Raw genomic sequence first — 21,796 nt, forward strand, 5'->3', positions numbered from 1 at the left:
AAATCTCTTTTTTTCTCTGTCTACATGTGATTATAGCTGCCAAATCCTTTTCCTTTACTATCCTGCTCACCTTGGAGAGAGCTGCTCTGTCTCCTTACTATGAGCCATCTTCAACCTTGAATCCTTCCACTGACTTTGGCTGAGCTGAACAAAGGAACAAACCCAAACATGCTTCTTGCATCTTTCTTACGAGTTTTTCTTTCATTAAAAACAAACCTCCTGCTGCCCACTACTTCCCTGCACTTTCCTGCTTTCTCTCCTTCCAAACCATCCATATTTATCAAAATGTGATTATCACAGCTTAATCCTCATTGCTTGCATCCCCCCCGGTGCCTCTCCATCCTCCCTCAGCAGAGACCTCGATGCTCCTCTCCACCCCGCCTCAAATCCTGGTCTTTTTTACAGAATTCCCAGCCCTGAGCCAGCGAGAACCCTCAACCTGCCAAGTGCCCTAACGGAGCGAGCGCTCCCGATGGGATTTCAGGGATCTGTTTCCAGTGCAGATGCTCAGTTTGCCGAACTTGCCCGGCGAGGATGGGAGGGCTGGGAGTGCGAGGATGCTCCCAGCTCCAGCAGCATCCGCCTGCAGCCGCTCGGCCACGCTCCCCGCGGTGCCTGCTCCCTCCTGCCGCCACAACTCAGCTCAGCCACCCTCCCCTCGCGTCCCAGGACTCCCCATATCCCTCCCCGGCTGCCGATTTAAGCCTATTCCAGGTATTTCGCAGGCACTCAGGGACACAATGAAGACAAGCAGCGGATAATGCTGTGCTGCGGGAAGGCTGGCTGAAGCTCCCGATTTTCCCTGCTTCCCACAGGCCACAGGCAGGAACAATAGAAGGCCAGGCACGGTGTAAGTAGGAAGCAATGCCTGGGATCTCGATGCTTCCCTACACTGAGATTTTATTTCAAGGATGATAACTCAGACACCGAAAAATCAGCTGCCAGCAAAGCAGTTTTATTCCAATCAATGAGAGGAAAATGCCTGCTTTTTATTTCTAAGAGCCTTGTAAATAATTTGAAATATTGAGATATTAGAGGCAGCCTCTAAAAGCCAAGATCTCTCATTAAAAAAAAAAAAAAAAATCAAGGCTGCTGAGCTGCAGAGTTTCAAAGCTGAGCGTGAGAAAGCCCTTCAAAAATTGCTGGAAGAACAATGGGTGCCAGTGAGCACTGCTGTGATGTGCCTTACAAAGGGGGAAAACCGAAAAACCATCATTTTCTTTAGTCATACCTTTGTTTAGGAGAACTGGGACACGAGGAATGCAGCACCCAGCAGCTCGGAGTCCAGGCATCATCTTATCCCTGAGCACCGCAGGTTTAACACAAATCCCACCCGCTCCCCACGTGCCTTTTCTTATCCACAACACGGCAGTGCCCAGGGAATACAGGAGAAAAATCCCACCTGGGCTGCATCCCTGCCGGGGAAGGACACAGGGATCCCAAAGCCTCTGTGCTCCCCGCAGCTGTGCCATCCCATGGGATGAGCTGACACGCTGCCGATGGCACCGCACTCCTGTCACGGTGCCTGGCCGCACGTGTGACAGCAACGCCCCCCAAAACCCTGCGCTGCCAGGTCTCCAAAAGCACCGGCGATTTTAAACGGGGCAGGAAGGAGAACGACAACCCGCGGCCTCTCAGACAAGGTCCAGCCCAACAGCTCTACCCAAACACAGCGTAACCTGAGTGGGAGCTGCCAGAGGAGGGGATAAAAGCGGCGTTCCCGGCCGCGCCACGTGGGAGAGGCGCAGCGGCAGGGCCCGGAGCACGGCGAGCTCCCGGGACTGACACACATTCCCTCCCCATTTAATGGTGTTTATTTAGCTGCACGCCACCGGCACACGGCTCACACCCCAGGGGGGACTGCCCGGTGCCACCAGGCTCTCGGGGTGACACATCGCTCATTCCCACACGCTTTCCTTTAAGGAAAGACACATTCATGCGTTTCCTCAAGCAGCACTGCCAAATGTGAGCATCACTCACAAATCAGGCCAAAATCAACAGCGTCCCTTGAATTATTTTTGACCCATGTGGAGTTAATAACCATTCACCCTCTATGGGAAGATGTCCTGAAATTTAATGTACATCAAGAATTAGCAGATTGAAGGGAAAACGACTGCTCCTCCAGGGCAGCCATCCTCATTTTCAGCTACTTTTCTCCAGAAGCAGAGCAGCACTGCCATCCCCACTGAGGGGTTTCCACCATGATTTAACTCAAATTATTCCTTGGAAATGATAAATTGAAATTTTGAGAGCCCAGAGATTTCACAAAGAGGTTCAGGTTCAGTTCCCTCAGCTGACTGCACTTGTTATGTCCTGCTAGCTCTCCAGACTCTGATTTTATAGGGGTTTCACCCACATGGCCAGAGAAAAAATAACATGGAACAGATCAATTAAACTCCAACAGCACAAAGATTGTCAGGGTCCAAATGAGTTGATTTTAAACCAGATTTATATATATTTTTTTCTTAATGATACCCTTGGTTTCTCCTTTTCCTAACTTCAGTCCCTCCTTTTACTTTATTGCATGATAAAGTTTTCCAGTGTCTTGTTCTTCTAATGGAAGGGTTTTTTTTTTTTTCTAATTCATAAGAAATGCTATTGTGACTTTATTTATAATAAAGCTCTATGCTGAAATAGCAAATCTGGGCAATAACTGGACAAAGTTATTGTACTGTTCCATACAATCTCATTTCTTTCTGTCTTTTAATAAATGAAACCTTTTAATAATTAAAATTTAAGTGTTTTTCCCATTTCAAGGATATCAGGTGCTAGTACAGGTGTGAAAGCACAGAGAGTTAAATCGTGATGATCTTATAGGTAACTCATTCACTGAGAGCAACAATCCAGCCATGAATTTGAATATTTTCTGCCATTAAATCCATGTCTTTGGTCTCAATAAAGAGGAGTTGCCATGCTGGACAGCTGTGATCATGGCTGAAGGACCAAAAGCCTCCAGTCCTCATGTGGAACCAGGAGGAACAATTCCTTCTGAGCATCCTCCACAAAACATCCCCTGTTCTTCCCTTTAAACATCGTCTGTATCCAAAACTGCGACACCTTCCAGCCTTCACACTTGGAGAACAGCCCAAGACTGCTCAAGTCTGCAGCTGGGAATTTAACCAGCTCACCTATGAGCTGCTGGAAACAGGCACATAAATACATCATGAGTTCAAGCAGGAGAGCAAACCAGACGGTCAGAGCCCTGGGATGGGGAAATCCCCCGGGATCACAGCCCAGCCACCCCAGCCCTTGCCAGCTCACAGCTTGTGTTTGAAGCTATTTTCAGATTTATGACTTCTTTGGGATGCTTATTTTTGTTCTTTTTTTTTATTTAATTTTTTTTTTTAATTTCCCAGTCATCTGAACACTGCTTCATTTATTCCTACCAACATGAGAGCTGTGACTTAGCTCGGCTGATTGGGTGCAACACAGATGTTGTTCCACTGCTGCTTCCACAAGTTGCATCCCTGTGGCTAACTGAGATCCCAGAATCCATGAGCTTGGAAGAGAACTCCGAGATGATCGAGTCCAACCTGTGACCAACCACCACCTTGTCACCTAGCCCAGAACACTGAGTGCCACACCCAGTCCTTCCTTGAACACCTGCAGGGAAGGGCATTCCACCACCTCCCTGGGCAGCCTCTTCCAGTGCCTGACAGCCCTTCATGTGAAGAAATCCCTCCTGATGTCCAAATAGGGACAACCAACCAGGAGACAGAGCAAAAAAAGCCTCACACAGCTCCTTTTGGATGTGATATTTGCACATCTGAGCACACCTTCCTGCTCTGGCAGAGCCAGATCTCATCATTCATTCATTTGCTTGCGATCTGAACATGATGCCAAGCAGTGAGAATGCCTTTGCCTACCACTCCTAATTATTTTTCAATTGTTTACTTTGGACAGATTTGCTGCTAAGGGCTTATTTTCAGTGCTGCAGCAGCATTAGAAAAGCTTTTGCTGAAGGGTGGATTTCCCCCCAAATCACGGGCAGGTGCTCCCTAAATCGGATCTCCACAGACTGGAGCAGCACACGTGTCCCACAGAGAGTCACACAACAGCGATTAGCACCACCACAGCAAACAAAATTAACCTGCATCACCTAAAGCACAAGTTCTGCCTCAACAGGAGGAAGAACTTTCCATTGAGGGTGGCAGAGCACAGGAACAGGCTGCTCAGGCTGTCTCCCTCTCTGGAGACATTGCAAACCCACCTGGACACATTTCTGTGCCACCTGCTCTAGATGGGGGTGGTCTCCAGAGGCCCATCCAACCCCAACTGTCCCGTGATACTGGTTAAAAAGCCAAACAAACACTAAGGCTTCCAGAGTGGAGAGAGAAAGGTGATGCAGACAAACTGGCAAGAAGGACAGAGCACCGACATTTAACTGAATGATTCAGCTGGATGAGAAGACGTCAGTGGCCTCCAAAATAACACTTCTGCATCAAGACACAAGGGTGTGACTGTTTTACCCCCAAACCCCACGTCTCTAAGTCATATTTTATTGTTCTGTGCAACTGTCACCATCAACTCCCAGCAAACAAAGCATCCAGAAAGGATCCACTTGCACAAAGTTCAGGGAATTATTTCCCCCCCCTTGGTTTGGCGTTTTCCAGCTGATTTTACACCTATCAGTAGTAGTACACTTCCCTGCTCTGCTCGAGGAGAGCAGCTGGAAAGCAGTTGGAAATGCTGCACTGAGTTCACAAGGAAAACAAACAGAAATCAATGTTTAAATCCAAATCGTCCTGGTAAATCACGCTAATGCACGATTTCCTATCACCAGCAAACATTTAGACAGTTCCAGCTGAAGCTCGGGAATGATTCAGGTAGCCAGGACATGACAAACGTGAAGGATGGCTCGGGATGAATATGTGAGCAGGATATTTCTGTTAAAGCGATCAGCAGCGTGCTGGTATTTAAATCACATTAAGATTTCAAAAGCATCAGTCTATCACGCAGCTCGTGTCACTCTTTCTCACAACCACGAGGACCAGCAGCCTTGAAATAAAACCCCGAGCCCCCCAGAACGCCACAGAGCCCCTCAGTGTGGAGCAAGCACTCGCTAATTGTGGCAAACTGATGGACAGATCAATTAACCAGGCAAGCAAAAGCCCGGCAAAGCCTCTCGCTTTGAGGTTCGCCTGCTCCTGACAATGATGACTTCAGATGGAGAGCGAGCACGAGGGGCAGCTGGATTCTTTAAAACAAAACACAACCAGAACCTCTTTCAGATAAGCATTTCGTGGAAAGAGAGAGGGGAGGGGGAGAGGCAAGCAGAATAGATCCCAAATGCTCGTATTTTTTAAGTTTCCAGGGCTGCTGTTGTGAAAGAGAGGGGGTTCCTGTGTCTCCCTGTGCCCGGGCAGGGAAAGGGACATGGGGGTGCGGGTATCCCCGTGTTGGGGATGGCTGTCGAGCAGCAGCCCGGGGAGCACTTGCTAGCCTTCCTGAGATCTGCCCAGTCACATGTGCTGGCTCCTGCGCCTTGTAGAAGCAGCTGGAAAAGAGGGAGCCAGCGGAGCTGCCTCCATTAGGAGCCACCGCTACACAAAAGGAGAAGAGGAAACAAGCCGTCGGCCACCGGAGCAGCCGGCAGGAAAGGAGAGATGTCCACAGCCACGGGGAGCGCACGACAAGTGGGAAAAAACACGATGGAAACGAAAACTGCTCTGCTGTCCCCCAAAGAGGCTCGATGGCACCTGCCTGACAGGGACACGGGGCTCGCAGCCCGCCCGGCATCACAGCCCGCAAACCATCGGGAACTCGACGGACTGAGCCGCTCGGCCCGCCGGGGAGGGGCTCATCGCCCCGCTCGGCCGTGGGGAGCCCCGAAACACCGGCCCCCAGCCAGCCCGTCCTGTGCCAACTCCCGGCCGGGCAGCGCCGGTTCAGCTCCGACCGATCCGGAGGGGCCGAGGACAGCGGCGGCTTTTCCCGGGAATCGCCCCCGATCCGGCGATGCCGAGGCGAGCAGCCCCTGGGGCAAGGAGCCCCCCGGGGCCCCGAGCCCCGCAACTCCCCCGGGCCCCCCCGGCCCGGCCCCGCCGCCTTTGTGCTGCCCGAGCGGCGGGTGCGGAGGAGCCCGGGGGGGTTCGGCGGGGCCGATCCGGCCTCGCACCGCTGGGACCGCGCGGGGTATCGCCGGCCCGGCCCGGCCCGGCCCACCCGCCACCGAGCCCGCCGTGCCCTCCCGGCGCTTCCCCGCCGCCGCGGGAAGTTCCCGGTGGCCCCGCGTACCCCCCGCCCCCCAAACCCCGGGGCGGCGGCACCTGCTCCCGGCCCGGCGGAGTTCCCGGGGGCGGAGGGACGAGCCGGCGCCGCGGGGACCGCGCGTGGACTCACCGGGAGGCTGCCGCAGGCCCCGGGGGGGAGAAATCCAGCGGCGGGAGCGCCGCGAGTCCCGAGCTCCGCGCTGCTGCTGCGTCAGCGCCGCCGCCTCCTCGGCTGCGGGATGGGGACGAGGCGCCACCGCCGCCGCCCGCCCCTGGCCGCGGGGCGTCGCGGAGCGGGCGGGCGGAGGCCGGAGCGGGCGGCGGAGGGGCCGGGAGGGGCGGAGGAGGGGGCGGAGGAGGGACCGGAGGAGGGACCGGGGGCGCCGCCGCCGCCGCCGCCGCGAACTCCCCGCAAGCCGCGAGCGCCTCCGGCCTCCTTCCTGCTTCCTCGTCGGCAGCCAATCGCCGCCCGCCGCCGCCGCTCGCCCCGCCGCGCCGGCCAATCACGGCCGCCTCTCCCCGCCGGCCAATCGCCGCCGCGCCCGCCCCCGCCCCGAGCCCCCCTCGGCGCCCCCCCACTCCCCTCACGAAGCCCCCCAGGCTGCCGCCCCCCGCCCGTGGCGCGGGATAACCGGGAAAACCGGGACAACCGCCCCGCCGGAGCGCTGGGGGAGCCCTCGATGGCCGCGATTCCCTCACAGGACGGGGGCGTGAGGCGGCCCCGCGCGCCTGTCAGGGGCCCCCCCGCGGGTCCCTCAGAGGCGCCCGGGGCGCCCTCACACCCCGCGGGCGTGCCCGGCGCATCCCGGGGGCAGTCACACCTAAACCGAGCCCTGCATCCAAACTCTGGGAAAGTTGGAAGTCCCCGGGGTCCGGCGGGAGCTCCGCTGAGAGCTGCCAGGGAGGAGAGGCAAAAGGCAGAGCGGGTTTGAGCGCCCATCATTCCCACCCCGAGATGGGCGCTGGAAAGGCCACGGGCATCTTCTGTGTGGCCGCTGTCCCTGGGCAGCCCTGTGAGTCAGTGCCGGGGGAATATCCCGCTGCATTTTAGCGGGGAAAGGCCAGCAGGGAATTCTCGGGTGTCCCAGAGCTTCCCCACAGAGCCTCTCCTCACTGGGACACTCAGGTGTCCGTGGCTTCTCGGTCTTACCAGGAGATGAGATATGGCATCAATGACAACATCTGGAAAACTCCATGTTTTCCCGGAAAAATTAGTTTAAAGCCCTAAAGCAGACCCAACAAGCCACGGAAGTTATTTGATCAGTATCTTTAGCAGTACCGCAGTCCCCTTCAGAGCACTGTAGCCTCTCCATCAGTTACAGAATGGGGGTTTTCCCATGGAATTATGGAATCTCCTGAGTTGGATCCACAGGAGTGGATCCTCGCTCCTAGTCCTGCACAGGACAGCCTCAAAATCCCACCATGTGCCTGAGAGCATTGTCCAAACGCTTCTTGAGCTCTCTCAGGCTTGGAGCTGTGACCTCTTCCCTGGGGAGCCTGCTCCAGTACCAAATTTGTGATATTTGTTTTAAATTTGGGAAACAGCTGGGAAGGAACTGGCACATGGAACAAGAAACCCATGGGGCTCCAGGAGATAAATACACACACAATGAGGGCGAGACCCTGATGATCTGCTTGAAATTCAACTAAACTGCAGGAGACCTAAGAGCCTGAAATACTTCCTGCCTTGTTCCAGTGGTCCACAGGGATCTTGCAAACAAGAGCAGGATCAAGCATTGGTATGATTATTGCAGGATCCAGATGTTACACAGGAGAAGCTTGAGAGGAAATTCAGCTATTTGGAGACACTGATTCCTGAAACAAATACCAGCCCTTGGTGATGGAGCAGGGAAAAAAAATTACCTTAACAGCTACATCCCTGGAAGCCCTCGAGGTGCAGTAGGGCAACTCTCCTCAAACACTCTCTGATATTGTTTACAAGTTGGGCTTGGATGATCCTTGTGCATCCTTTCCACTTCAGGGTATTCTGTGATTACCCTGTTTCACTGCAACCCTTTGGATGAAGCTTTTCCAGGCTCTAGTTAATGCAGCTGCACATCACCAAGAGCCACAAAGGTTCTGTCTCCTAAGACCAGAGCTGCTCCCCACCTGAAAAGCAAAGGCAGCTCATAGTCCTGCCAAATAGTTCCCTAAAAATGATATTTTATTGGAGTTCTTCCTTCTGCTGTGAGCCACGGGAACAGGAGGGAAATAGCAGTACTCTGGGATCAGAGTTCAATTTTGGTGTTACACAGAGAGCACTTACTCCAGCTGTTAGATGTGTTCAAGTGACTTCCAAAATCTAGCACCTCCGATTCCTATAGCCAAACAGAATTATATTTGAGCAGAAATACTGGAGAATCTGGGAACTCCAAAGTTCTGAAACCTCCTCCAACTCAGGCAGTAAACCCACAGTGTCACAGTGTTCCAGAGGGAAATGCTTGGGCAAAATTAATGCTGAAGTTTGATGACAAACATCAATAAACAGCTGCGTTTTGGGGAAAGTGGAGGTGAGGCCACCTTCCCTCTTCCAGGTGTTTGGAACAGGAGAACATCTGGGCAATGGACAGGTTGAGGATGGGGAACCCTGTGCTCCAGAGCTGCACGAGAGTGTGAAGCACAACAGAGCCATCTGCAGAGCTCCCTCTCTTTTGAGATACTAATTTATTCTCAAGTGGGGCCTTTCCTCGTCCCTTTCTCAGAGGGATGAGGGGGGAAAATGGGAAGCTAATTGCTGATTCCAGAACAATATGTCTGTGTGTCTGCCAGGCTCCAGCCTCTGTCAGGCAGTGACCCTGCCAAGAAAATCATTTGGGCTTTTTCTCCACTTACTAACTGGGAAGAACAAACCACTAAAGTCCCAATACAAGATCTTCCTGCCCCACATTCCAGCCTGTTTTTTTGGGAAAGGGATAATATCCAGGGCTATAGACAGCCAGAACAGCAGTCCCCAACTCACAATTTGGGCTGTGGCAGCACCTTGCTGAGGTTGTACCTGTAGGTAAAAGCCCCATGGCTGTGGGAGAGCTGGGCCAGGAACCAGCAGGGATTAAGAGATTGTCCCTCATTGCATCCCTCACCTACAGGTACTGGGGTGGGACAGGAACACACTGCTGAGCCAGCACTAAAGCAAAAGAAGGAAAAAGATGATTTCACTGTTGACACAGGGAAAACAGGGAAAAGGATCTTTGCATTTTCTGACTCTGAGTTGCAGGAGTAAAAACTTTCAGTTGTCCCACAATGGGGAATGGGGAAGAGTCCCAGGACCTCACTGCAGGTCAGGCTGGGAGAAGGGTGTTTCACTGCACACTCAGAGCTCTCTGACTTTCAAAAACAACTGTGGTGAGTTTTAAAAAGTCACAGGATATCCAAGAGGAAAAATCCTCCAGCAGTACTGCAAGGACAGAGAAATGGAACCTGGAGTTCCAGTGTCCATGATGGCAGAAGGCTGGCAGCACCTCTTTTTTATCCAAGTTGGGATGCAGTGCATCCCTGGGAACACCAGAACTTCCTGCACAGTCACAAACCCATGGAGAACTTCCATTCCAGCAGCAGCTTGCAAATAGGCATGGAAGCTTAAGCAACAGCCTTAATCCCAGTAAGCTCACACACTAAGAGCAGCAGTGTGGAGGATCCTGCACCGACTGGTTCCTCAGCTGGGCCTCAGGGAAGGACTTGGCTGCAGGGAAGAGCCCGGCACATCTGTGAGGGGGAGGATGGCCAGCCCCACCTTCCCAAACAGCCTCGTGGTCACAGATGGGGATAAACCCATCCTTGGGTCTTTATGTGGCCCCTCTCTGGTTGCAGGGACAGGGCTGGGTTAAAAAGTCTTTAATTCAGCACATCTCAGCTGCATCCTATGGGCATCCTGCCTTTTCCAGGCATATCCCTCACCAAATCCAGCTGTGTGATCCCATCCCTCCTGATGTCTCTGCAGAAATGGTGCTGGTGCTGCACTGGCTTACTGGCAGAGATGGGTTTTGGTGGTCCCCTCCTTTTCTTTCCCCTTTCAGGGTTAACCCAGTAACTGCAAAAGGCCAAATGAATCCCTGGTGGAACTCCACGGACTGACTTGGAATTCTATTACACCAAAAAAGCAAATTGGCTGTGAGTGTTCAGGTCTGCAGCAAACCAGCTGTGGTTACAGAGGCAGCTTCCTCTGAGATTTCTGTTTAAACATCAGCATTTATTCGTTTTTAGCTGAAAGATTCCCCTTTTCCCATCGGAAGAAGCCAGAAGGGATTCAGACTGGAGGAGAGGGCTCTGCCAGCACAGAGCTGTCACACAGGATGTCATTACCCACATGGAAAAATCCAGATTACTATATTGATGTCTCAGGGAATCATCTGCAGCTTTTTGATGCTGTTGCTGCTACAAAGGTTTAGTTTATCATTTATTTTAATTTATTTTAATTTCAGAAAAATTGATGCTGTTTATACAGGATATTGTCTATGAAGCAGCAGTGCCAAGGAAGTTCAGCAAATGAAAGGGGATTGCTGTGTTCTAATTCTTATTTCACCTCTCATCTTAACACTTTAAAGTGCTTTAGTAAGGAATATATAATACATGTATATAATTTATTGATGGAGGGAAAAAACAGAGGGGCATTAACAATAGCTCAGTGGGGACCAGCAGATTCAGGAAATGAGACTGGATTAAATTAAAGCAGAAAATCACAGGACTAAGAGTTAAGAACATCCCTGAGTGTTAGAGCGGATGGAGGTGAACGTGTGTACTTCAGTACGTTGCAAAACCAGGATTAAAAGCAAGGGTTGTGCTTTATGAGCTGGGCTGTGGCAGGGAGTGACAAACTCACATGCACAGGAAGGATAAATGTCCTGCCTTGTGTTCCCAAGGTAGCCATTCTTTTATGAAGTGTGATTCACAAAACCAAGGAGGCTGAGGGGATCGCAATGCAAAACACATGTCCCAGAAAGTCAGGATGGGAAAGCAAGTAGCAATTATGGGACCATCTGTGCTGTGAGATGGGCTGTGGCAGAGCCAGCACCAGTCCTTCACCCCTCTATGGGTTGTTGGGCTGGGGAAAACACTTCAGCTGTGGTCTGCTTGGAAAAATCAGTGAGAAAAAACCATGGCTGCTTGTACAACTCCTTGCATAGAATTAATACAGGAAAAACCTAATAAGAAATCCCAAAGGCACCACTCAGCCAATCTGCACTTCCAGAGAAACAGCTGCATCAGCAGGAAATCTTCATCTCTCTTTTGTGTCCCTCAGGTGGGTAGGAGCTCATGCCAGCACAAAGACATGGGGACAGGGACATTCCTCAGTGGGGAAGATGTGTCTGCTCCTTCGCACTCCTGCCAGAACAGGGACACAGGGACACTCCTGATTTCCTATGTGAAAAGGAAACATCACTCCTGGATGCTTCACTGATTCCTTGTCCCCAGGCTCCCAAAGATGTCCAACACCCTGAGGCCCACCCAGAGTCCCATTCAGAGATGTTTTCAGCCCTGAGGGTTGTTTTCCTTACTTTCCTTACTTTCAGCAGCTGGAGGCAAGATCAGCACAAGGAGGAACTGATACCTCCGTGGGATTTTTGTGGGACATCAGGAAAAGTTCCAAAATCTTCATTAAGACAGTAACAACATCTCAGTATTGGGGGACAATACACACACACACACACACACAGACACACATCTGTTAATCCTCTGCCTCATCCCAGGGGCCGGGGTGTGAATTTGGGCTCAGCATTCACAGTCTCAAGCTGCTGCATCTCCATTCCTTTTGCAGAGGAACCCAGTGGGAAGGTTTGGAGTTCCCCTGTGCAAATCTCCCTCTTAGGAACCTGGTTTAGTGGTGGCCTTGCAAGTGCCGGGGGAATGGTTGGACTCGATGGTCTTAAAGGTCTTTTCCAACCTAAACGATTCCATGATTCTATGATAATCCTATTAGCATTAACATGGGCTGTGTGGCTAAATCCCCACATTCTGCACAGAAATTGAATCCCTGAGGGGTTGGCTTAAAATAACAAATACTCGGAGAGGTGGGAGCAAAGGAGGGTTTGTCCGGTGGTGGTGTCTCCTATGGGAAGTAAATCAAGCAGCTCTCAAGGATTTGGAGCTGCTGTGGAGAGTCACCTGGAGTGGGGATAGATCTGGAGGATGTGCAATTGGCTGGAGAAAACCCAGCCCTCGGTGGGAAGCACTTCCTTAATTTCCTTTCCTACATCTTTCCTCACTGTGGTTTGATAGCAGTGAAAGAGAAAAAGGAAAGGAAAAAAAGGAAGGGTCAGCACACCATTTCCTCCAGACTTTGAAACACAGGATGGGTTTTGAGGGACAGGACTGTCAGGGGATGGATCATCGAGCAAGAACTGTCACTGAGAGCATAGAAAAACCCTGATGCAGAGACACCATAGCAGGGGAGGAACAGTCATGCTCAAAAAGCTGGAAAACAGGCAGAGCTACCACAGCCATCAATGTTGAGGTCCTGTCCATGTGTCCAATGGCAGGATCTTCCCATGGGATGGAGTGAAGAATGACAAGGATCACTTGGACAATAGGGAAGCTGCTGCAGAGGAGGATGTGGGCCCCATGGCTGTGGGTTGCCACAGCCCTGGGCTCAGCCACAGGCTTATCCCAATGTCCTGGCTGCTGCAGCCCTTGGAAAAATAGTCATTAACCCAAATATCCTCATTAGATCCCTACGTGAGGACTTGTAGTCCACTAAAGTGTTTCTGCAGTGCGAAGATTTCTGCTCTTTTGAGACACAAAGGTGCCTGGAGTAAAGGGAACTTTAATTCAGGAGACCCTGGATGATAGTGATCACTCTTGTCCTCTCATTTAGTGATCAGTTTATTCCTCAGAAGTGTCCATGAAGTGAATGGTGGCACAGCCTTATTCATGTCCCAGCTCAGAAACCCCCAGCGGGTTCACACTCAGCCTGGAAACCAACCAAACTTAAACAAAGTGGGTTGTTCATACTGTTTGGACAGAGCCTTGGATCAAAACCCATTTATTCTGCTATTACTATTCATTATTCCCTCCAGTGGTACCCTGGATGTTTGAGCTGGGATCTGCTTAATCCTGTAAAGCCCAGCTTCTCCTCGTGCCAGAACGGGGAACAAAGTCATAATTCTCCATTTGCAGCCTCCCAGGCTGTTGCCATGGGAATGATGCAATGTTCCCAATTCCTGGGGCTGCTCTCCTGCCAGTTCAGGTAGGAGAAGCCACTTTCCCGGGGGAAGAGTGCCCTGGATTGAGTGCTGTGCTTTGACAATTAGCCAGGGAAGTTCCGGATCGCTCCATCAAAGTGACAGCTCCGCATTTACAGGGACCTGGTTTCTGAATTGGAAATGAAGCCCTGGGCAAGCCTGGCTCACTGGGAGTACATGGAAGTGCTGGATCTGTACCTTGTGGTCCTCAGGTACTGACAGTCCTGCTGTGTTTGTCCTGTTTACAGCCTTCCCCAGTATTGTCCATTCACATCCAGGTCCCATCCCACTGTCCCCAGCTCCTTACCCTCAGTGGCACCCCAAAACAGGCTTCCTGCCTGGAACTCACACCCGGGGCTCCTCGCAGCCTCGAGTCTGGGTCTGGCCTTAGCCAGGATCTAGTGGAGGCTTTGGAAGCACAAAAATCCCCAGGGGTGCTGAGAACGCATTTGGGTGTGAGGGGCTGGTCTGGAAAGAACTTCCCAAACTTCACCTAAGAGCAGCAACCCTGATAAATCCTCCTTATTCCATTACTGTGGTCAGGGACTGCCCCAGCCCTGCCTTATCCCCAAAATCAGAGAGAACTGGGGCACTGGTCTGTTCAGAATGCTGGTACAGGTTCCAACCAGCTCCCACTTCATAAAAGCACCTTTCCAAGTTTATGGGAGGAAAAGTTGCTAAAAAGTGTCACTTAGCATAAAGTTCAGTTTGTTCTGTGAGAATTCAGGGCTGTATGAAGTTTCAAAGCTAAAATGGGGAACGAGGCAGGTCCTGATGGGAGCCTTGTCCAAACCTGTGGAAATAAAACTAATTAAAAGTCACCCTCTTTCCCCCCACTTCTTTTCCTTCCATAAGCCAAATAAAACTGAAGCCCTAAACCCTTTGAGATAGCTCCTCCCCCCCTCCTATCCTTGAGACTTCAAAGCATAACCTGAAAATTCCATCAGAGCATGTTTACTCCTATGCTTTGCCCTACATTTGGGTCTGAGCAGATGATCTCTGTCCCAAATGTCCCTGTGCTGCTCTCTGTCAGATTAGAACCTGTGCAGCCCTGGACTGCCCAGACTGGTGCCTCCAACCCAGCAGTGAGGCTTGGTGCTGTCCATGTAAGTCCTTCCTGCAGCACAGGGACTGGATTTGGAGAGCTGACTGGTTCCTCCCTTTGAAACAACCCCCTTGATCCAAGGAGATTGAACATAGGGGACCAAACATGAGGCTGGTACAGAGGGAAGCCCCTCATTGCCCTGCCAAGGCTGGAGCTTGGCTGTGCCTTCAGGAGAGAATTTTCTGGCAAGCCATGCTGCACAGTAGGTGTGTATCCAGCCTGACCAGCCTTGTTTCCTTCCCAAAATATCACACGAGGTCTAAAGCCTTCCTAAAGTCAGGATATGTCTCATTTCAGCTTCTTCATCCACACATGCAGTTTCCTCAGCAAAGAGGGGAATTCAAGGGTTTGATGTGATCTCTGCGTGACAAACCCACGCTGGCTCTTTTATCACCTGGTTATCTGCCAGGTGCTTCAGTAGATCTAAAACCTCCCGTACTCCAGAAGCTTCCCAGGCATCAAAGCACAGCTGAGCACTAAATAATCCCCTCAGTCTTCCTCTTAACACTTGGGAAGAGAAGTAGGAGTTGATCTCCTCTGCAGGACAGGATGTTTGATGGCTCAGAAATTGCTGGATCCCGAAGTCCCTCAGCATCGTCAGCACCAGATCCAGAGGCACAGAGGTCTCTCAATTCCTTCTAACCTCCCCAGCCAGCCCCCTGCCCTCCCTTCTGCTCCTCTATCCCTCCCACCCAGCTTTGCACAACAGTGGAAACTGGGTTAATAGATGAAAGAGGAATTGCTAAAGCAAATATTTTCTTTCCAAAGCTCTCTTCATTAGCTATAAACACAGGGAACTGCTGCGGATAACCAATGTGTTTTAGAGGGTTGTGGCTCTGTGGTGAAAGCAGGGATTGGGGACATATGGATTTCTGATTTTTTCCCAAAACCAGCATTGCTCCAGCACCTCATCCCTTCTTTGTGGCCTGTCTCAGGGTTGGAGAGGGAACTGTGGCATGGCTCCAGCATGGTTCTTTCTTCCAACAAGCACAGCCAGGGTGGAGAACATAATTAAATCCCAATAATCCAAATTTGATGGGCAAAGATGTCTTCAGGCACCTTTCAGGGGACATCACTCTTCAAAAACAACCCTCTAGCCAGAAAAATTTTGTGGCAGCTGCAGTGGAGCAACAAAACCCAAGGAGCAACAAGCACAAGGTGCTCCCCTCGCTTTAAAATCCACCAGAGCAGTGGTGATGTAAAAATCCCCCAACCTTTGGGAAAAGGGAATAAAAATGTGATTTGAACACCTGAGGGGCATTAAATCCCCAGGAGTTCTCCTGGCGTCTCTTGTCCTGAGCTGGAGGCAGCTCACCAACCCAGCTTTGCCGTGATTATAATCCTTAATTTCTGATTTTGCCACCTGCATTATGTTTCATGAAATTTTAAAGCTAATGCTCTGCCAAACTCAAATGGCAGTGGAGCAGATGTTTAAGTGCAGCCGAGGATGAATAAATTATGGGGCTCGTGGCTGTACAGTGAAGGAGGGAGAGGGTGGATGGCTCCAAATAGGGAGATAATTGATTTAAATGACACTGTCCATTGGAGTCACCTGGGATCAGCTCCTTGGGCACAGGCAGAAAAGATGCAGCAATTAAAGATACTGGTCTGAGCAGCAGTGACTTGCCTCCGTGCAGACTGTACTCAGCATTTCCTTTTTGGCTGTTCTGTGGCTTTTCTACCTCTTTATCCCACCTCAATATCAGGCAGGAAGAGGAAAATGAGGCAGATTTTGGTCTTGATCCACCTGTAGCTGAAATGAGCCTTTTTGTGTTATTCTAGGCCTCTGGGAGGGAAGGAAATATGTTGAGCTTTTAAAACACATTTTAATTCCACAGAGAAAGGTGCAATAATCATTGATGTTTGGACACCAAATCCAGACCCAGAATACCAAACTGTATTTTTTAATCACAAGACTTATGAGCCCACATTTTTGGGGCCAGGATTTTTGCTCTTTGCTGCTTTTGACAACTCTGGCATGTTAACCCCTTAGCATGGTCCAGTCCTTCTGGTGGATAAGGTGCTCACCTGGTAGGGGTAAATAAATTCTCTTGGCAAACTCATAGCTGCCATAGAGGTAAGGATTCCCTGGAATCCCAAGATTTTGCTAATCTATGAGCCCTTTCTTCCCAAGGGATGCTGTGGCTGGTTCTGCTCAGTATCCTTCCAAGGACCTGAATTTTGGGGGCTCAGTGTCACCCTGCCCTCAGCAAATCACAGCACAGGGGTGGGACCTGCCTGAGCTTGCAGCATTTTTTGCATTTCACCAAAACCAGATCTTTTCCAGCTCAAACCAGGAACTCTGCTGGAGCGTGTTGGCTTTTCAATCATCTTCCTGTCTGTGGCTTCTGACGGTTTCCTGGCATGAGCTCCATGCCAGAGCACAGCCTCTCTCCAGGTGCACCCTGGCTTGGGAGCAAAGGCAAATTAAGCAAAAAGCAGGAGGCAAAGGATTCCTGCCTCTGAGGATGTTTAGCTCCAGCCAGACCCAGGACTGGCAGCAGAGAAAGGGGGACCCAGTATGCTGCCAGCTGCAGTTTTGGGGCACTCAGGGGTATTCAGGGGTATTCCTGTGTGGAAAGGATACCAGGCAAAAAGGGCTTGATCCTGCCTTTGGCTCCCAGGAGATGCTGAGATAGAGAAATAGAGATGAATGGGGTTTTCCATGAAAAAGAGTACCCTGTGGAAGCTGCAGAAGACTTCCAATTTTCCAAGACATGCTGAGTAAATGCACAGGAAGGTGGATGCCTGCATTCTGTGACACAGAAACCAGTGCCAAGTCCCAGGCAGACAGTGGCTACTCCTGTGGACACAGCAATCCCTGCAAAGGGAGTCCCATCTCAGCAGGTATGTGAGAACCCTCAGAGCAGGAGATGGTCCCTATAAACACCCAGGAAAGACATTACCAGCTTTGAGTTCCACACACCATCATGGTCCCACGAGGGAGCTCTGCAGAGCTGTGTTGGAAACGCTGGCTCTTGGGAACACCAGCCCCAGGTGAGTGCTCAGTGCTGATGCTCCTTGGGGAACTGGAGCCTAGGGGAGCTGCGCAGAGGCTCCCAGTGCTGGAAGCTTCAGCTTTGCCCAAGCAAAAAAAACATCCCTGGGGATTTCCTGAGTGTGCTTAGTTGGCAGGGATGGGGCCAGACCATCCCCTCTCTGCAGCTCCCTCTCCTGAAGCCAACCGGAGTATCCAGGTGCTAAATCACAGAAGGGACTTCACTGGGATACAAAAATAACCATTTGCTTTTCTTTGCATTGCACTGACCAGGCAGCTACCACTCCTTCCTTTCCTTCAGACCAACGCTGGGCTTGTCCCTCCAGAGAAGCTTTAAGCTCTGCAGCAAGGCACAGAGAGGACACAGGCTGTTTCCTAATGCCCTGGCACAGGTTGGCTCACAGGAGGAACATCGATGCAGTACAGTCCCCTTCACCTTGCAGACACCCAGGGCACGTGGATTATTTTCATCTCAGCAATAGCTGCAGGAGAATACGCTCACTCCTGCCCCTCTCATCTGGGAGGCAGCTGGAGAAGAGGTCTGCAAAATCCTCCTCTGGCTGGTCCCAGTTCTGCCACAGACAGCCCCACACAGGAGGGGGCTGTGCCTGTGCTGAGCCCCTCAACACACTGAGACACCCTTCAGAAACTGCCTGTTTTCTCTGTGCCCTTCCCCATGGGGACAGTGCTGTGGACAGAAGTGATGTTCCATGGATGAGCTGAGTAGGGTGATTCAGTGCTCATTGTAGAGCCCAGAGAGACCAAGGTGCCTCAGCACCTCTGGGTGACAATGCTGAGTGATCGAGTGCCACTCTGATCCTCGTGCTGCAGGGCACATCTACCTGACTGTCAATGTCACTGCCTGAGCAGGGGCTGTGAGCAGAAACAGCAGATCAGAGAATTCCAGAATTAGTTACGTTGGAAAAAATGTCCAAGATCATCCAGTTCAACTGGTGACCAGATGAGAGCATTGTGGTCCATGTCCAGTTGTTCCTTGAACGCCGACAGGGATGGTGACTCCACCACTTCCATGGGCAGCCCATTACAGCTGGACAATGAAGAATTACAATACTTTCCATGAAGAAATTCTTCTTGTAAAGTACCTTTCTTCCTGTCTGGGGAACAGCAGTGGACAAGGGCAGGGTGCCCTGCAGCAGTGCAACTTCAGTTTCAGGTTTGGTGGGGACGTTATCTCCTGCCCTTTGTGGCAGCTCAGCACAGGAGCATTCAGGGTGATTTGGGGAGAGCTCGTGCTCGCAATCTCTTCAGAGGTTCAGGATCACTCCCCTTTTCCTGGATGCCTTTGGAATGACAGATCCTCAGGCAGACCCACACCTCCGGGTCTGCCCGGAGCTCCACGTGCCAAGGGGGAGCCGGCTGCCGTTCCCCCACTGCCGGCTCCCTCCTCCCTCCGGCACTGGGCCGCCTGCCATTTCCCTTTGGCGAGCACGCTGCTCCAGCCTTTTTTCCCCCATTCAGGCTGACAACTGGGCCTCAGCATCAGCTGCTTGTTGCTCAGCATCAGCCTTTCAGCAAACAGCAGGTGCAAGCGAGGCGACCCTGGGCTGCGCTACAGTAATCCCGCAGCCCCCCCGGGCCTCCCTCGCACAATATTGTGCCCTCGGCTCAAGAATGTTTTTGTCTCCCCTTCACAGTTGTGAATTCTTGTATAGATTGAAAAGAAATCTCTTTCTAATCTTCCTGCGGGGCCGTGGCTGGGAAGAGCGGGTGCCTCGCTGCGAAGGGAGCGTGGCCGGCACAGCTGTGCGGGAGGAGCGGGCAGCTGCCGGCCAGGACGCAGGGATCGCGTCCATTCTGCCTGCATCCCTGACAGCCGATACACGCGGCTCCGTGGGCTCTCACTCCAGCCTGGGAAAGACACCGACTCATCACCCGCATGAGCAACACGGAGGTGACACAGCAGCAGGTCCCTGCTCCGGCAGCGGCGTTGAACCGCAGCGAGTGCAGCCCGGAGCCCCGAGGAGGCTGAGGCGAGCGGGAATCTAAACACACTGGTGTTTTGAATAACACATCGTGCTGGGCCGCAGAAGGGAGGCAGGAGCAGGAGGGGGGCTCGTTAGCAGGGATGGAGCATCACCGTAGGGCTTGGCTTCAGCACATTTCTGTACAGTGAATTCAGGACGCGATGACACTTTCGTTATGTGTCACCCTGTACTGAAATTGCTCAAAGCCCGGCACGGGAGGGGAAACACGATCCTTCCCACAGGTTACCAAAGCCTCCCTTCCGCTCATGGACTAGCTCCACGGGCAAGAAACCACATCCTCTGTCCCACATACACACGAACATACATGATCCCCACTGCCTGAAAGCAGGAGGGACAGGCAGTGGGACAGAGGGGCTCTCCAGGGAGCTGCTGAGAGGGAGCCAGTGGTCCCAGAGCAATGCAGTAGGCTAGGAATCCCATCTGGCAGCCCCAGTGGGATCCAGGACATCTTTTTTGGGAGGTAAACCACTGCACGCAGTGGTGGTTTCAGACCTGTGGAGGATCGGGGAGAGCCACTGCCTTGCCTGAGGTGCTGTGCAAACACGAGTTCCTCTCCCACATCCTGCACCTCTTAGTGTGGTTTGACCTCGCTTGACAAGGCAAGATTTGCTTTAACCACAGCCCAGCCCCATGACGGAGCCATGGCTCCCTGGGCAAATGAGCTCTAACCCCAGCTGGCCCCACAGACCCTCTGCAGCAGTTTTACCACACAAACAGATTTTAACACCATGTCTCTGGTGTGTTCATAAAGCAAAGAGCTCCCTCACGCTGTGGACAGCCCCACAAACACAGCCTCTGTTTAAACTCAAGCTCTGTCCAAAACTGGACAGAGATGTGATCCCTTCTGCCCTGAGAATTACGAGGCAGAACACTGCAGATGTCCAAGCCCATCTTCTCCACTGTATCTTCCACTTTTCCCTTAAGTTTCTGGATCAAACACTGGCACTGCCCCAGCTCAGTGTGACCCAGATTTTTGGTCACAAGCTGATCACCAAGTCAAACCAATCCCCACTTGTCACCCAGCCCAGAGTACTGAGTGCCACGTCCATTCCTTGGACACCTCAAGGGATGGGAACACCAACACCTACCTGGACAGCCCCTTTCAGTGCCCAACCACTCTTTCTGTAAAGAAATTCTTCTTTATATCCCACCTGAACTTCCCTGGTGCAGCTTGAGGCTCTGTTGTCTCTTCCTGTCACTAACTGAACCTCATTCCAAATCCCACACTGCTGAAATAAACTCTGTTACCTTGTACTGGGTTTGCATCACCAGGTTTTGGTAGCCACAGGGCTACAGGGGTGGTTTCTTTGAGAAGCTGCCATGAGGTTTTCCCATGTCCCATAGAGCCCATTCCTGGCAGCTCCAAGATGGACGTGCTGCTGGCCAAGGCTGAGTCAATCAGGAATGGCAGTGACACCTCTGGGATAACATATTTAAGAAGAAGAAGAAAAAAATTCATACAGATAGAATTGGGTCCAGAGAAGAGTAGGGTGAGAATATGTGAGGAACAGCCCTGCAGACAGCAAGATGTGGTGTGGTCAGTGCAGAAGGAGGAGCAGGAGCTGCTCCAGGTGAGAGCTGAGATTCCCCTACAGCCTGTGGTACACAGCATGGTGCAGCAGATCATCCCCTTGCAGCACATGGAGGGCCATGGGTGTGCAGAGTTCCACCTGCAGCAGGTGGATGCCTGAGAGGAGGCTGTGAACTTGTAGGAAGCCCGTGTGTCCAGGGACCTGCAGACACATGCAGAGAGGGGCCCATGCTGGAGAAGGTTTCCTGGTGGGACTTGTGAACCTGTGGGGATCCACCTTGGAGCAGGTTGAGTCTGAAGGACTGACCCCGTGAAAGAATGGCCCACAATGCAGCAGTTGGCGGAGAACTGCTGCCCATGGGATAGACTCATATTGGAGAAGTTCATGGAGAGCTGCCTCCTGTGGGAGGGACCCCATGCTGGAGCATGGGAAGGACTCCTCTCCCTGAGCAGTAGCAGAAACAACTTGTGATAAACTGAGTGTAACCACCATTTCCGTCTCCCTGTGCCACTGTGGGGGGAGGAGTTAGAGCAGGGAAGCAGGGGAGGGTGGGGGAGAAGATGCTTTTAAGGGCTTTTTTACCTCTCATTATCCTGCTGTGATTTTGTTAGCAATAAATTCAATTAACATCTCTAATTCTAGTCAGTTTTGCTGGGTGAGGGATCTCTCCCCATATTTATCTCAACCCATGAGCCTTCCTTACATTTTTTTCTCCCAGTTCAGCTTCAGAGGGCAGTGATTGAGAGGCTTTGGTGGGTGCCTGGCACC

At 51.8% G+C, this 21,796-nt stretch overlaps 1 protein-coding gene across 2 annotated transcripts in view; it reads right to left on the bottom strand.

The window, feature by feature from the left end:
- The window catches only part of BAHD1 (bromo adjacent homology domain containing 1), a 34,536-nt gene extending 28,016 nt beyond the window's left edge, over positions 1-6,520 (bottom strand). Inside the window, exon 1 of one of the 2 annotated variants that reach the window (XM_079309109.1) lies at positions 6,343-6,520. The gene's annotated coding sequence lies outside the window, so the exon portion shown is untranslated. The remainder of the gene's footprint in view (positions 1-6,342) is intronic. The other variant, XM_079309110.1, reaches the window with a different exon arrangement.
- Between the last annotated feature and the right edge of the window lie 15,276 nt (positions 6,521-21,796).

Source organism: Erithacus rubecula (assembly GCF_903797595.1).
Source record: "Erithacus rubecula genome assembly, chromosome: 6".
In the NCBI taxonomy this organism is placed as follows: Eukaryota; Metazoa; Chordata; class Aves; order Passeriformes; family Muscicapidae; genus Erithacus; species Erithacus rubecula.